This window comes from Momordica charantia (assembly GCF_013281855.1).
Source record: "Momordica charantia cultivar OHB3-1 chromosome 10 unlocalized genomic scaffold, Mcharantia_2.0 BLBB01000010.1, whole genome shotgun sequence".
Classification (NCBI taxonomy): domain Eukaryota; kingdom Viridiplantae; phylum Streptophyta; class Magnoliopsida; order Cucurbitales; family Cucurbitaceae; genus Momordica; species Momordica charantia.
Window position 1 is genome coordinate 11,999,454 of NW_028275158.1, and position 16,325 is coordinate 12,015,778.

The 16,325-nt window shown below is 36.8% G+C and overlaps 1 pseudogene across 1 annotated transcript; it reads right to left on the minus strand.

The window, feature by feature from the left end:
- Positions 1-4,391: 4,391 nt before the first annotated feature.
- LOC148208553 (uncharacterized) lies at positions 4,392-15,264 on the minus strand (annotated as a pseudogene). Its single transcript, XR_015787329.1, has 5 exons — positions 15,076-15,264; positions 11,429-11,859; positions 11,292-11,318; positions 10,983-11,237; positions 4,392-7,947 (listed from the first exon to the last, which is right to left on the minus strand). The product of XR_015787329.1 is annotated as an uncharacterized LOC148208553 (transcript).
- Between the last annotated feature and the right edge of the window lie 1,061 nt (positions 15,265-16,325).

The following is a 16,325-nucleotide window of genomic DNA, read 5'->3' on the forward strand; positions in this document are numbered from 1 at the left end:
CTTAGAATTTTATTGTTTGCTTTAAATTTCTCTTGTTTGCCTTAGAATTTATTTTATCTTACTTTGTTAAAATTGCATATCTCAAAAAGTGTATTATTTTTGTTTAAATTGGGCCCATTTATTAAAAAGTTTATATTTTGTTAATTAAACCCTATTCACCCCTATTTAAGGTTGCCATATCGATCCAACAATAAAAACAAGTTCTAGGCATGATTAGGGGACCACATTCCTGAGAATCCCCAGATACTATAGAAAAGTACTAATCACTAATGAAGCAAGTCAGCAACCATAAACCCTCCCGGGTCAATATAGAAGCTAGCATACATAACAAAGTGGCCAACAATGCTCAATAAGATATAAGAAATAAATACAGCTTCATTAAAAAACGAATATAGCAGCTAGATGTTTAGTTAATAGCAGTTACAACATGTGAATCTCCCTGAAATGGGTTTTAGCTCATAAATGAAGAAGAAAATACAATGGGTAAAAGAAGGTGACAACTCATCTTAGGGAATAGCAGAAAAACCAAAGAAGAAGAAGATGACAGCTCGAAATTGCAGTAGTATATTCACTTTGTCGTTAGTTTTCTGCCCCCCGAAAATGGAGAGAATCCTCCTCCTTGTCGTTTCAGCTCTAAAAAACGTACTTCCCTTGGGATCTGTATGTGGCAGCTAGGGCAACATGTCCCTTTATATCGGATTCCGTTTTTAGGGCACCCAGCTGAAGATTTTACGGACATGGTAAATTCCCGTGTTTGTCTGTTACTGCGCAGTAATTCCATGCTCCAGCATTGTTTCGCTCCAGCTTTCATCTGCTCCGCCTTGAACATGCTTCATCTACTCTTCTTTGGGCTTAGCACCCTCTTCATGCTTTGTCTTCTTTTTCCAAACCTGTGTATTTAAGTCCAAAGATAAGAGAGTGTAGCGCAATTTTTAGCCAAAGCATTCAAGACCTGGGACTTTAGCTCGAAGTTCGATTTATAAGATTTTTCATGATGTTTACGAGCTCAAACCGACACACTTTGACATTTCTTTGTATAAAATCACCAAAATATACACTATAATAACTCTCTTTTGGAGAGTTATCACTCTAATCTTTTGGATGGTTTCGTTTGTGACTTGGATCAACCTGCGTTACCTACGTCACCTCAATAAATATGTGACCTGAACTTCTTTCCATAAAGAGCTTCAAATGGTGTCATGTCTATAGTTGCTTGGTAACTATTGTTATGAGAGCAAACTCAGTTAGGTGTAAATGAATGTCCCAACTTCTTGCAAAATCCAACAAGCAAACTCGTAGAATATCTTTAAAGGTTTGGTTCAACCTCTTAGTTTGACCACCTGTTTATGGATGAAAGGTTGTACTAAGTTCCAATCGAGTACCTAAAGCTTTCTGTAAACTTTGCCAAAAGTTGGATGTGAAATGAGGATCTTTATATGAAACAATTGAAATTGGCACCCCATGAAGTCTAAGTATCTCTTCTAGGTGCAATTGTGCACACCTTTCTATGGAGTAAGTAGACTTGCCAGGAAGAAAATGCGCTGACTTGGTGAGCAACAATGACCTATATTACGGTGTGGCCTTTAGCTGTCCTAGGCAACCATGTAATGAAATTCATAGATACATGTTCCCATTTCCACTCTGGCACAAGCAATAGTTGCAATAAACCTACCGGTTTCAATCTTGGTGCCTTCACCTGTTGGTAAACAAGACATTTACTTACAAATTATGCTATATCTTTCTTCTTGTTATGCCACCAATAGTACTGCTTTAAGTCTTGATACATCTTTATACTGCCATGATGTATCGAGAATGGGGAACTATGAGCTTTAATCAATAACTCATTCTTAAGGTCGACGTCTTTAGGCACACGTAAGCACCCTTGATATAGAAGTCCAAAGTCTGACGATATTGAGAACTAATTAATTTGCCCAGACTCTACTTGATGAAAATTATTAACAAGGTTTGGATCTCCTTGCTGAGCGTCAATAATTTTTTTTGTCTCAAAGTTGGCTTAATTGACAACTGTGCCAACTGTGCAGTGACCTCACCCACTGAAACTACTGAAAAGATCGAATCCCGCAGTGAAAGCATGTGAACGTGTGTGTCTCGATCTTGTTTTGAAATTACAATAAAGAAAATTAAGACATAAGCATGATTAAAAGGAAGTTAGTGAAACATACCTTTGAAGACACTTCTTCAATGTAGACACCAGCGCCACCAAAAGACCTTCCTCGCTATCCTCTGGGTGTTAAGAACTCGATTTGTAGGAACCGTCTTATAATTGAGAGGGAGATCGAGAGAGAGATTTTCTCATTGGAGTTTCGGAAACTCAATCAACCGACAATCGGGGAACAAAATAAAAGGGAGAGAACCTCCTTTTTATAAGGGAGGAAGAGTGACGGGGAAGTCACACTTCCCCACTCACCACCTTTCCACTTCCATTTCACATGGTGGGAAGTGGGAAAACCTCACCCACTTTCCAATGGTGGAAAGTTGGGGGTTTTTCCTCCCACTTTTTATTTTATTTAAGAAATTTTAATTAAATTAATAATTAATTAAATCTAAATTAATTAATTAAAAAAATAATAATTAATTTAATTAAACTAAATCTAATTTAATTTAACCAAATTAATATATCCCATTAATTTAATTAAATCATATTTAATTAAATTAAACTTAAATGAATTAATCATATTAGAATCAAATTATAATATCCATTTTTCACATCATTTTGAAGCCAATTCAAAATTAACTTTATATTATAATGTATCAACATACATTATGTTAATTGCATCTCATACAATTAACTTCCTATTAACAAATTTGATCAATTCAAATTCTTTTCAAGACTAAATGGTCTTAACCATCGTTTACGAGCTAGAAGGGGGCATAATGGACGTACAGATCAGAAGCTCTAACGATACGAGATTAATTGATTAAACTCATTAACCATATTAATCAACATTCTTTAACTGTCAGTCACTCCACTAAAGACCCACAACTGCACTCTTCTTACTGTAGAATATTTTGCGTCCACAGATTTTGACCATTAACGACAAATCAATCATTCACGAATGTTTGTAACCACAGTTGGGTCAAATTACCATTTTACTCTTGTGTTACATCTTGGACCTTAAGTACCGCTAATCTTCTAATGAACACCCCGGTTATGGTCCGACCAATAATCGGAAGTCCCTATCGGGCCAGTGAGAGAGTAGGGACCCTTGTTTCAAGTCCCAGAGTCAGCACTTAAGAGAAAACTTATCTATTTACCCTAAAGTCGGGAAGGAGTGAATTCCATGTTGTGTAATTATGTTCCCAGCTCCTCAATCGGTCTCGTTCTCAAAATAGTAAGAATATTGAATTAGTGACTCGGGTCACTCTCACTCGTACAAATCAAAGGACGAGTCCTAATAGGCAGGAGTCCATAACTCACTTAGGATTGAGATCGAGTTACTTGGTCATCCTCTTGAAATATTAATCTATTAGCTAATGGCGTTACAGCCAAAGATTAATTATTTTGCGGTCCGGTCTTATACAAACTCATTGTATATGGTACCCCCAGTCGCATGTCTCCACACGAACGACCTGGATAAAGTCATTTGTAACTATTAAAAAGTAGACCATATCCATAGTGTTACTAGGATAAGGTACCCAACCTTATCCATATACAATAAACTCTTTAGGTTACTACTGGAACATTATCCATGAAGGGATGTGAATCCCGGAGCGGAAACAGATTTTCGTTGCTGATTTTCGGGATCTAAAATCGAATTTTAAAGAAGTAAAATACAGGGGAAAAACAAACCTTTGAAGAACGTTTCTTCAGTGAATTCCCCTCGAACACCACCACCGGATCTTCCTCGCTATCCTCTTGGGTCTCGAGATCGTGCTTGTGGTAGCACCTTGATCGAAGAGAGGGAGAGATTGAGAGAATTTGAGAGAAATCCTGGGAGTTTTTTTTTCTTCTGTTCTGTGTCAAAACTTGTTCTTCTCCTTCTCCAACACTTGGAGAAGAAGAAGAAGGGTGACGTGGGGACACCTTCCACTCCCCTGCAATTTTGTAGGGGAGTTAATATTAATAATAATATTATTAATAATATTAATATATATATATATAATATAATAATAATTCAAAAATATATATAATAATATATTAATAAAATTAATTAATAAAATTAATTATTAATCTAATTAATAATTAATAAATATATATATACATAAATAATTAACACTTAATTATTTATTATAAAATTAGAATCATATTCTAAAACATTTCTCTCGTATAACCTATAGTTTTATTGTACATCTTACGCACATTATTTTTAACCTATAGTTTTAATATGAGTCTCATTCATATTAATTTTATTTGAATCTCATTCAAATAATATCTCTCATAATATATAGTTTTAATTTACAATTAACTATATATATTATAATGTATCAATATACATATAATCCCTTAAGTAATTTGAACAATTCAAATTCTTTCAAAAATTTGATTCTCGTTTTACCCGTTATGAGCTAGCAAGGGGACCTAATGGACCTACAGATCCGAAGCTCCAACGATGCAAGATTAATCGGTCAAACTCATTGACCGAGTTAATCTAGATTCGTTAACTGCGAGTCATTCCACTAAAGACCCGCAGTTGCACTCTTCTCACTGCAGAATGTTTTCGTGTCCATGGATATACGACCATTAATGACGAGTCAATCCTTCACGAGTGTTCGTAACTCAAGTTGGGTCAAATTACCGTTTTACCCCTGAGTTACATCTTACTCCTTAAACACCACTGCTCCTCTAATGAACAACCCGGTTATGGTCCAACCAATAACTGGAAGTCCCTTTCGACCAATGAGAGGGTGGGGCCCCTTATTCAAGTCCCGGAGTCAGGATTTAAGGGAACACTCACCTACTTCCCTAAAGTCGGGGAGGAGTGAATTCCATCTTGTGAAGTTATGTTCCCAGTTCCCCACTCGGTCTCGTCCCCAAAATGGTAGGAATGTTGAGTCGGCGACTCGGGCCACTCTCACCCATACAGATCAAAGAACGAGCCCTCACGGGCAGGAGTCCATAACTCACTCAGGATTGAGAATGAGTTGCCTGGTCATCCTAAGAAATGGCAATCTATTAGTTAACGGTGTTACATCTAAAGATTGCCTATTTCGCAGTCCGGTCTTATACAAACTCATTGTATAGGATACCCCCACTCGCATGTCTCCACACGAACGACCTGGATCGAGTCGTTTGTAACCTTTACAGAACGGGCTGTATCCATAGTGTTGCCTTATCCATATACTATAGACCCTTTAGGTTATTCACGGGACATTATCCATTCATATATCAGGTGTATATAAAATATATACCCCGTATATCAACTATATACCCAGTATATATACTGTCCCGATTACATCATAAATAACCTTGGATGTTTAGTTTATTGGATTTTGGACAATGCAAAGCTATGATTCAACAACAAATTTATTGAATAAAACTTTATTAAATAGACATTTGTTTTTACAAAATACAAACTACGAGTTTAGGGCAACACACCCAACAATCCACCTGTATATCGAATATATATTGTATATGTATACACTGTATATCAAATATATATGATGTATATTAAATATATACTGTATATCTATTACATAATGTTCTACTTACATGACATAGCCTCAGATGTTAGTTTATTTGGTTTGAGTTAATGCAATTCTAAGAGAAACATCAATAACAACTTTATTGAATGAATATTTATTTTATGTTTACAAACCACAAGTTTAGGGCATAAAACCCAACAACTACTATCTCTACACGTTCAAAATCACGAAGTATATAGGTCTGAGTGGTGATCAAGGCTGATGTGTGGGCTGTCTTCCTACTCAAGGCATTTGCAACTACATTTGCCTTATCTGGATGGTACAAAATCTCACAATCGTAATCTTTCACTAACTCAAGTCACCTTCTCTGTCCCATATTTAACTCCTTCTGAGTGAAAAAGTACTTTAAGCTCTTATAGTCTGTAAAGATTTGAATTTTCTCTCCATATAGGTAGTGTCTCCAAATTTTCAAAGCAAAGATCACTGTTGTTAACTCTGAATCGTGGGTAGGATAATTTCGTTCATGGTTCTTCAACTGACGAGAGGCATAAGTAATAACTTTACCATGTTGCATCAAAACACAACCTAGCTTCTTCTTGAAGCATCGCTGTAAATGACAAAATATCATGTTCCATCTAGCACATTAAGAACTGGAGCTGAAACCAGTAGCTACTTGAGTTCTTGGAAACTCGACTTGCAAGCTTCAATCCAAACCAACAAGTTGTCCTTCCGAGTTAATTGAGTTAGAAGCATGGCTATGTTGAGAAATCCTGCACAAATTGATAGTAATAACTTGCCAGTCATAAAAAACTATGTATCTGACTAACAGTAGATGGGCAATGCCAATTGGTCACTGCTTCCACTTGTGCTATATCTACTGAGACTCAATCTTTTGACACCATGTGTCCTAAGGAGGACACCTGCTGCAGCCAAAACTCACATTTAGAGAATTTAGCACATAACTTATTTACTCTTAGAGTTGTCAACACTCTCCTAAGATATTCCTCATGCTCTTTGTTCATTTTAGAATAAACTAAAATATCGTCAATGAAAACAATCACGAAGGTATTGAGGAACTCCTTAAAAACTTTGTTAATTAAATCCATGAAAACTGTTGGTGCATTTGTTAGCCAAAATACATTACAATGGATTCATAATGCCCATACCTAGACTTGAAAGCTGCTTTGGGGATATCTTCCTTTTTTATTCTCAACTGATCATATCTTGATCACAAGTCGATCTTAGAAAATATAGCTACTCCCTGAAGTTGATCGAAGAGATCATCAATCCGAGGCAGAGGGTACTTATTCTTCACCGTCACCATGTTCAGTTCTCTATAGTCGATACATAGTCGCATTGACCCATCTTTCTTCTTCACAAAAAAAAAATATATTTGTGCACCCCACAACGAATCACTGGGACGTATGAAGCCTTTATCCAGTAACTCCTGTATTTGTGACTTGAGTTCTTTCAACTGGTGCCATTCTATATAGAGCATTAGAGATGCGAGTTATCCCCGATTAGAGTTGATGTTGAAATCGACCTCTCGAATTGGTGGTAATCCTGGAAGATCATCAGGGAATACATCTACGAACTCCCTAACAACGGGTACAGAAGCCATTATAGTCGTATTACATCTAGTGTCAAACTACACTAGCCAGCAAGCCTCATGCTCATTGATTAATCAACTTTTTTGCTTTCAACATTGAGACCATTTTAAGAATGACCTTAGTCTGGGGTCCCTTAAATTTGAAGCTCGTCCTTGACGGTGGTTTAAAAATGACTTATTTATGATAATAATCAATGTTGGCATGATTTGCATCCAACCATTCCATACCAAGGATAACGTCAAAATCATTCATATCCAAGACTATTAGTGTCACATCCAACAAGTGATCCAACACCAACACCTGACCGGCTTTTACTGTCTCACTAGCTAACATAATCACCCCTACCGAGGTGGAAACTGACAACACGTATCCTAATGGTTCAAACTCTAACTTAGCTTAATTCCCAAATGAGGTAGATATGAAAGAGTGCATAGAACCTGAATCAAACAATACCAACGTATAGTGACCATGAATGGGTAGCGTACCTGTCACTACAACATTGAGTTCTTAGCTTCCTGACATGTAGTGGCGAAAACCTTACCTTGCTGTTGAGTTGAATTTCCTGTAGTTGCATGGTTGGAATTAAAGGGTTGGTTTGCATCACCTGCAGTATTTCTTTGAGGGCAATATAAGGTTGCATGCCCAATTTGACCACATTCAAAACGTACTATGGTTCCCGATAAACATCGCCCCAAATAATGCTCCCACAAGTATTGTGTAACGCCCCGCGTTACTCAGGTTAGCTTGCCCCGAGTTCCGGGAAATTTTATAACACAATAGATTTTTATTTATTGATTTATTTATTTATTTATTTCATTTTATTTGATTCATCGGTGATCTTTATTTAATTTAAGTGTGGCATCTCGGCTAGTGTGTATTGTTACAGATTTAGTGGTGAGTTAGTAGCGTGTAGTTATTTATCAAGTTAGGGTTTAGTACGGATTCCGCTATGTGACACTTGTTTTGGACCATTGGGCCATTTACGAAATTAAATTATTGGTTTGTTTTAACAAGGAGGGGTTGGGTAAGTGGGCCTTAAACAAAAGGAAAAGAACCCAAGCCCAAGGGAGTTAAAGTTTTAAAACAAAGAAAAACCCTAGCCCTTATTCTTTTCTCTTCTCCTTCCTCCCTTTCCCTCTCTTGTTGGAGCCGCCAGCCACCCCCCACTCGGGTTCTTCTTCTCCGGCAAACAACCCCATTCCGGCGACGCGACGATCAGCGGCGACATCGGAGCAGCATGTGCAGCGTCGGGCTCGGGTAGCAGCAGGCGGCGTCGGGCAGTGCAGTAGCAGCGTCAGAGCAGCAGGCGGCGTCGGGTAGCGCAGCAGCTGGCGCGGGCGTCGGGCAGCAGCAGGCGGCGGCGCGTGGTCTCGGGCAGCAGCAGGCGCGGTGGGCGGCGCGTGGTGGCTGTTCACGGTGTTTTCCCTCGATCCGACAACCTCCAACGACTCGAATAACTTAGATCCGGGAAGTTCGGTAATTTTCTTTGACCCACCCTTGTTCGAAGTTAGATTGGGATTACCCACACCTAAACGAAATCGATTTGGAAAACCCACACCTAAGTGGAGTTGTTTTGTAGTAACAGACATCAAATCGAAGCCGTTGGAGGCCATTTTGGGCGTTTCTCGCTGCTGTAAAAACGTGGACAGCAGTGTTTTGGGTGGTATCCGGTGATTAACTTCATCCGTTCGAAGCCCGATTTACGCTACCCACCCCTTTGCAAGCTAGATCTAATTTACCCACACCTACACAAAGTCGTTTTGCGGTAATGAGACCCGTTGAACCCTCTTAGAGTTGTTTTCGAAGGCTGAACAGTATATTTATGTTGCTGTTTTTTTTTCTGTTTTTGTGCGTAGGTGTGAGTTCGACGTAAACTTAAGGACATGGTTGAGTAAGTAGCACCTGGGGGCGAGTGCGTGCGTTATTTAGCGTTAATGGAATGGTTTTAATGCTGTTTTTCTTGCTAAAATAATTTAATTGAGCATGTAGGGATTGTTAGTTTTGATTTGTGAATTTCTAGTGATCTTGTTGTCGTCTTTCTATTATTGAACACTTTTGAGGAAACATGCTTCCTGTTCTTATTGTTGTAGGTGACTAGTAGGTTCTGAATTGTTGTAGTTAGAAGTAACTGACTCATTACGTTTTGCAAATATGATGTAAATGAAATGCTCGCGTTGTTAAACTGATAATTTAGTTTATATTGTTCTAGTTGTGAGCTGTTGGGTGTATTTTGTTTATTACGAGGAAAAGCATGCTTGTAAACTGTGCAGTGAATTAAAATGTGGGAAATTTACCTGTAGGTGGTCATGGGAGGGTTAGTGAAGTGGTGAAGGGTGAAGGGTAAAGGGACGGGTTGATAGTCCGTTAACTATGGGTGTTATTATCTGAAAATGCATATAAATCGCTTGGAGGTTCAGAGCCTTGAGTAGTGGCCTTGGGAATAAATGACAAGGCCGAACGTCAAATTTCTGTAAATGAGTATTGGGGTCTTGGGGATAAATGTCAAGGACCAATATGCTGCGAAGTCATCGGTACCTTGGGGATAAACGGCAAGGACCGGTGCACAGTTCAGGCCTTGGGAATAAATGGCAAGGCCGAACGTCAAGTTTCTGTAGAGGAGTATCGAGGCCTTGGGAATAAATGTCAAGGGTCAATGCGACTCAAGGAGTTAGGCTTGAGGGATTAAAGTAGAGTGGTGCTTGCGAAGTAGTGGTGCTAGGCCTTGGGAATAAATGGCAAGGTCGAACATCAAGAACTGTAAAAGGAGGGGGTGCGGTATCTTGGGAATAAATGTCAAGAGCCGTCATGCCTCGAGAAGTTAAGCGGGGAGTAACACAGGGGGGTGTAGAGGAAGGTTTAGTACTATGAGACAAGGGCTAGTGAATCATGGGTTGTAGTCTTGGTAGTTCCGACGCATGGTTGTTGTATGTAAATGTCAAGTTATTGTTCGCTATCTCTCGCTGTCTATTTAATTGCCTTGCTATCGTTTTATTCTATATGCCGTGACTGTGAGCATGATTTTTGTGCTAGTTAGGAAGTGCTACTTACGAAGTACCTTACGTACTCACCCCCCTTTTTACCCTTATATGTTTTCAGGTGTGAACAGGGTCGACCGTGGTGATGACGTGGAGAGGGCTTGACCGAGGAGGGATCACTAGCCTAGTTAGTGAGGATAGAGGGAAGGGTCGTTTGGTACGAGTAGCATTGGGATTTATGTTATTGCTAGGTGTGGACCGAGGAGAAATTTTGTATTCTTTAGAACTACTTTATTTGTTATGGGTGTTGCTGGTAAACGCGTCACTGTTGTCGTTGGAGTTTAGGTGTACGATTGTTTTATTTATTTAAGAATTTTAGCCACTGAGGCGGATATGAGATGTTTTTGTTTTTAAATTGCCCACGGAGGGCGAAGTCCTGACAGTTTATAACATTTATACTACTGGTAGAACGTATGAGAGTCGAAGCTTTATTTCATTTAAATTATTTCCCAGGGAGTTGCTTATCTCGTGTTTAGAGTTAAGGCTAGCCAGGTGTATTATTTAGCGTTGCCTAAGATGATATATAACATCCTCGGGCGCTACATATTACATACTTGTTTTTCATAACTAGGGCCTTGTTGTCGGTTAGATTGCTATCTTTGAACTTGAGCTGGGTTCATCTTGCCAAAAGTACGCTGAAATTGGTGTGAGTTTGAAGATGTATGATCAAATTTCCTCTTTTGTCCCGAGGATGACCTTTGTCCAGGAGGCATTTGGGACCCACTTGTTCAACGATTGTCAATCAACTCAGCTGCTCGTAGTGCTGTAGCATAGCCTGGTGGAGAGAGAGCTACTACGAAGCCTTGAATCTCATCCTTTAAACCCATAATAAATCGTTCACTCTTCTTGGCCTTTGTGTCTAGTAACTCAAGGGCAAAACAGGACAATTTTGTGAATTCTCTCTCATATTCCTCCACTGATCCATTGTCTTGCGCTTCAAGTTCAAAAATTCTACTTGTTTCCTAAACCGGGTGATCGCTAGGTAATACTGTCGGAAGAAAGCCTCTTTAAACTGCAACTATGTGACTCGACCTCCACTTACATCAATAGACCTCTTTGCAGACTCCCACTGCAAAAGGACAACATTTATGAGTCCAGGCATATCATCGTAGGACCTGAGTCGAGTCCGCATTGCCATACGAATCGACGTCGGCCAAACTTTCAGCATAAAGACTGCACTTTTTGTTCCTTCGGACACCTCATATAACGAAACATAGTGTCTATCGATGCAACCAAGCCTTTGCCAACATCAGATCTATAGATAGTCCGTCAAAAGAGCGAGGGTCGTACTTCTTAAAATCTCGTAAATATTTAGATTCTATTGACATGCTCCCTCTATCCTGAGCCAATTGAGTCATTTGGTTGGAGACTGCAGTTTGAACTAGTATCTAGAAGGTCTCCATCATAAAAAACACTATAGTAGGCTCTAACTGTCCAGAAGTTTGACCTACTGGTGGATTATTCGTCAGACTAAGAGGTTGAACCACTGGTGGAATTTCCGTCTAACCAAGAGGTGGAACCACTGGTGGCTCTATTGTCTCAAGGTTTGCAGCTCCACCTAGGCTAACGTGGAGGCATAATCTAATAACCGCAATAGAGTTCAGCTTAACCTAACGTCAGAACAGATAAAACATCAAACATATCACAAAGCAACATAGTCTTGTCTACTTCTTATGCATGCTACACTTTGATTTTAATAATAATAATAATAATAATGTTAAAACAGAAGACATACCTAGAGGTGACAAAGTGTTTGAGTGTGTGGCAATGGTGACACATTAATGCCTACGATGTAAGCAGTACCATTAACTTGGGCTCTCATACCAACTGTAACGACTCGACTTTTTGGACTTAGACAAATTAGGGACACGCTTTCAACGTTTTAATTTTAAAAAATAGTAATAAATAAGAACGTCATAGCGTAAATTTCATAACTTACAAAATAGTTAGAAACCTTTATTTGGGATCCCATAAAAAATTAACAAAACGAAGCTATTTCTATTTTTTAAAAAATAAATTATGAATAAAAGGAAAACATTATCTCTAAATTTTTTTAAATAAAACACTTCAACGTAATTCAATATGGAATGTAGAAATGAAATTATGTTGACGCAGTCCCCATGACGCACTTATGTTGAACCTTTTAACTTGAGATCAAATGATTTGATTGATTTAATTTCATGTTATAACTAAAAATTATTAAGGAAAATTATTTAAATTATATTATTCGGAAATGAAATGGCCAAAAGTTTTGTATCACACCTTTTGAAATTCCATACAAATTGTTGTCGATAGTTAATTTATTAATTTACTATTTAATTAATCAAAAACTTTTTTGATGTATTAGCTTATATGATTTTTTTTCGACAATAAAAAATATGAGCTTGTAATTTGATCTAAATTTTAAACAAATATTATAAACAAAATTGGTCAAAAAAAAACATTCTAAACAAAAAAAAAACCCTAATTATAAAATAACAATAAAAAAAAACAATAGTGACAAAAAAAAAATCTAAATCCTAACTATACACTCATCTTGCTCACTCTTGATATTATTGCTTAACAAATACTATTATTCAACTTCATCAAATTGTTATAGTATTCGAGATATATAGATTCGACACGTGCATCCCTTGCAACTTGATGAATATGACACCTACATCTCGATATCTTTTCAAATTTGAATAATCTTGGAGAGATGTTTTAAAGAAACTAAAAATAAAGAAGTAATGAAACTCTTGTTGTAAAAAACATGGGTGGAAGAAAACCTATTTTTATAGTAGTAGAGGATAAAAAGTTACAAAAATTTTTGAAATTCTAAAACTCTTGAAATTCTAATACGAATTATGATTAAAGAAAAATTTAATTTTATGTGGTAGGAAAACATTTTGCATTCTAACTTTTTAAATCATATGCATTTATTATTATTGTTAATTAATAATTAATAATTAATTTAATATTTATAATAATATATTAATGGCATAGTTTGTAAATTAGTAAATTTAGTAAGAGACAAAAATATCCAAAAATAACTTTCTTAATATAGTATCGATATAGATATAGATAAATGATAGAACATGGCAATGGAAGCATCTCTTATATTAAACTGGTGGGAGTCATTGTATTTTAGTAAGCTGGGAGACGAGGAGAGTAAACAAAATATCCATTGGGCTACTTGGCAGAAGATTCGTGTGTCAAAATTTCGACGGATTGTTTAATAAGGATGGTGAATTTTAAACAATTCTGAGTCCTTGTTAAGGTTAAGTCAGAATTATTAAAGGCAAATATTACAAATATTCATCCTTTTTAGAAGCAAAGCTAAAGGGAAAAATTTCTTTTATTTGGAGAAGCTCTCCTGACCTAGGGCTTGCGGTGGAGAATTGGTGATCGGAAATCGATTCATGTTGTAAAAGACCAGTGGATCCCAAGACCTACCACTCTTATTACATATTGAAGTAACGGTCAGTTCTCTTATTGATGAACAGAGCGAGCAAGAATCCTAGCTTTTGCGACGTTTTTTTTCCGACACAAAAAAAGTTGTTGGGCAAAGATCACTTTTCCAATAAAATGAAAATAGTCGGGACTTTTTCTAACGGATTCTTACCAGAGTCGGGAAAGCTATATCTTTCCCGATATTTTTCTAAAAACGTCGAGAGTTGTAGATGTTCTCCTGACTATTTGAAGAAACCGTTGGGCTATAATGTTTTTTTAATTTTTTTAAATAATACAATCCTTACCTAACTATTTGAATAAACTATTGTTTTTTTTTTTAAATATTACAATGCCGGACTATTTTTATAAATAATTGGGAGAAGTTATTCTTTCTGAATATTTTGAATTGTCTAGAAACGTTTACTTGACTATTTTAATAAACCGGGAGTTATATTGTTTTAATTTGTTTTTAAAATATTACAACCGCGACTATCTTTAGAGGTTTAGGGTGCGTTTGGTTGGTAATCCAAAATCCTGTCAAACGCGTATTTGCTGAATCCATTTGATTCAGGAAATCTAAAAACAAACGAATAGAATCCGAGTTTCCAACCAAACAGGTCCTAATATTCTCCATAGTTTTGAATAATGGTCCGGAAAAGTTGAATTTACCCCACTGTATAATAAACTGTTGGACTACATTATTTTTAATTTGTTTAAATATTATAACTCCCGACTATTCTTAAAAATAGTCGGGATAAGTTAATATTCCCGACAATGTTGAATAATGGTTGGGAAAAGTTGACTTTATCCGACTATTTAATAAACCATTGGACTTTATTGTTTTTAATTTTTTTTAATATTACAACTCCCAACTACTTTTAGAAATAGTTGGGAGAAGTTAAAATTTGCGACGGTTTTGAATAATAGACGTGAAATGTAGACTTTACCCGACTATTTTAATAGCGTCAGGCTATATTGTGTTTAAATTTTATTTTAAGTAATACAATTCTCATATTATTTCTAAAAATAGTTCGGAGATGTTAATGTTCCCCACTGTTTCTAAGAATACCTATCATTTAGCTTGTAATATAAAGGATTTTGAAAGTTCGTATGGAAATGGGGATGTCCTCAAATAGCGCAATTTCTATGGAAGGCAAAACATTCCCAATAAAATCCAGATTTTTGGATGGAAACTATATCACAATTATAATCCCACGGATGATAACCTGAGAAAGGGAGGAATGGAAATTGAGGGTGATGGAAAAAAATACATACATGCGCAGCGGAAGTAAGCAAGAATCCAAATAACAATCTAGATGCATAATACAACCTAGGATTAAACATGCATGATCATACATTATGATGCTTAGAGATAAGTAGAGAAAAATACAAACCTTTGTAGCTTTTCAAAAATCTTCAAATAGCTTCAATGAAGGACCACCAAGAGATCTGCCTAGCTATTCTCAAGGCTTGGAATAGAGTGGTGGGACTCTTTTTAGAGAAGGAAAAAATTAGAGAAAAGTGGAGCTAAAAGGAGTTATGTAAGCTTTTTGAAAACACATCAAATGGCCAAAGGTTCCAAGAGCTATTGATGTTTGAACAAAAGTCTTCTTAAATAGGCAAATTACATGCAACTCTTGCATGTCAAAGTTCACCAAAAGCTTACAACACATATTTCACTCATGCATGGCATGACTAAATGTCAAAATGCATGTCTAAGTTCACCAAAAGCTTACAACACACATTCCACTCATGCATGACATGACTAAGTGTCAAAATGCATGTCTAAGTTCACCAAAAGCTTACAACACACATTTCACTCATGCATGGCATGACTAAGTGTCAAAATGCATGTTTAAGTTCACAAAAAACTTACAACACACATTCCACTTATGCATGCATGGCTAAGTGTCAAAAAGTGGATTTTTGAGATTATTTAAATGTTCCACTCAACAAGTTAGTGGAATTTTCCACCAACTTGGTTAAAAACATTATTTTAATCTACTTTAGTCAACCTTTGACTTTCTCTGGTCAAAGTCAACTATTTGACTTTTTCCAAAATCCGATGTTTGATGAAATCCATGCCTCCGATTATGAATCCGCATTCATAATTTTAATATTTAAATCCTATTTAAATATTTTGTCAAAATTTCTCAAATTGATATCATATATCAATTACTTAATCACATCTCATATGATTAACCTAATTCGTACGATTTGAATTATTCATTCAAATTATTCCAAGTTTATTCCTATATGAGCTAGCCAGGGGACCTTATGGACCTACAGATCATGAGCTCCAACGATCCGAGATTAACCGGTTAAACTCTTTAACCTAGTTAACCAACAATCGTTAACTACGCGGTCACTCCACTAAAGCCCGTAGCTGCACTCTCCTCACTGTAGATATATTATGTCCATTTGATATAACCATGATCGGTAAGTCGACCCTTCACAGGTTGTTCGTAATTACAGCTGGGTCAAAATACCGCTTTACCCCTGTAATTACCTCTTGTTCCTTAAGTCCTACTAATCCTCTGATGAACAATGATTTGTAGTCCAACTATCAAATCAAAAAATCCTCTCAAACCTTTTGATGAGGGTGGCGCCAATTGTTCAAGACCTGGATTCAGCCCTTAAGAGA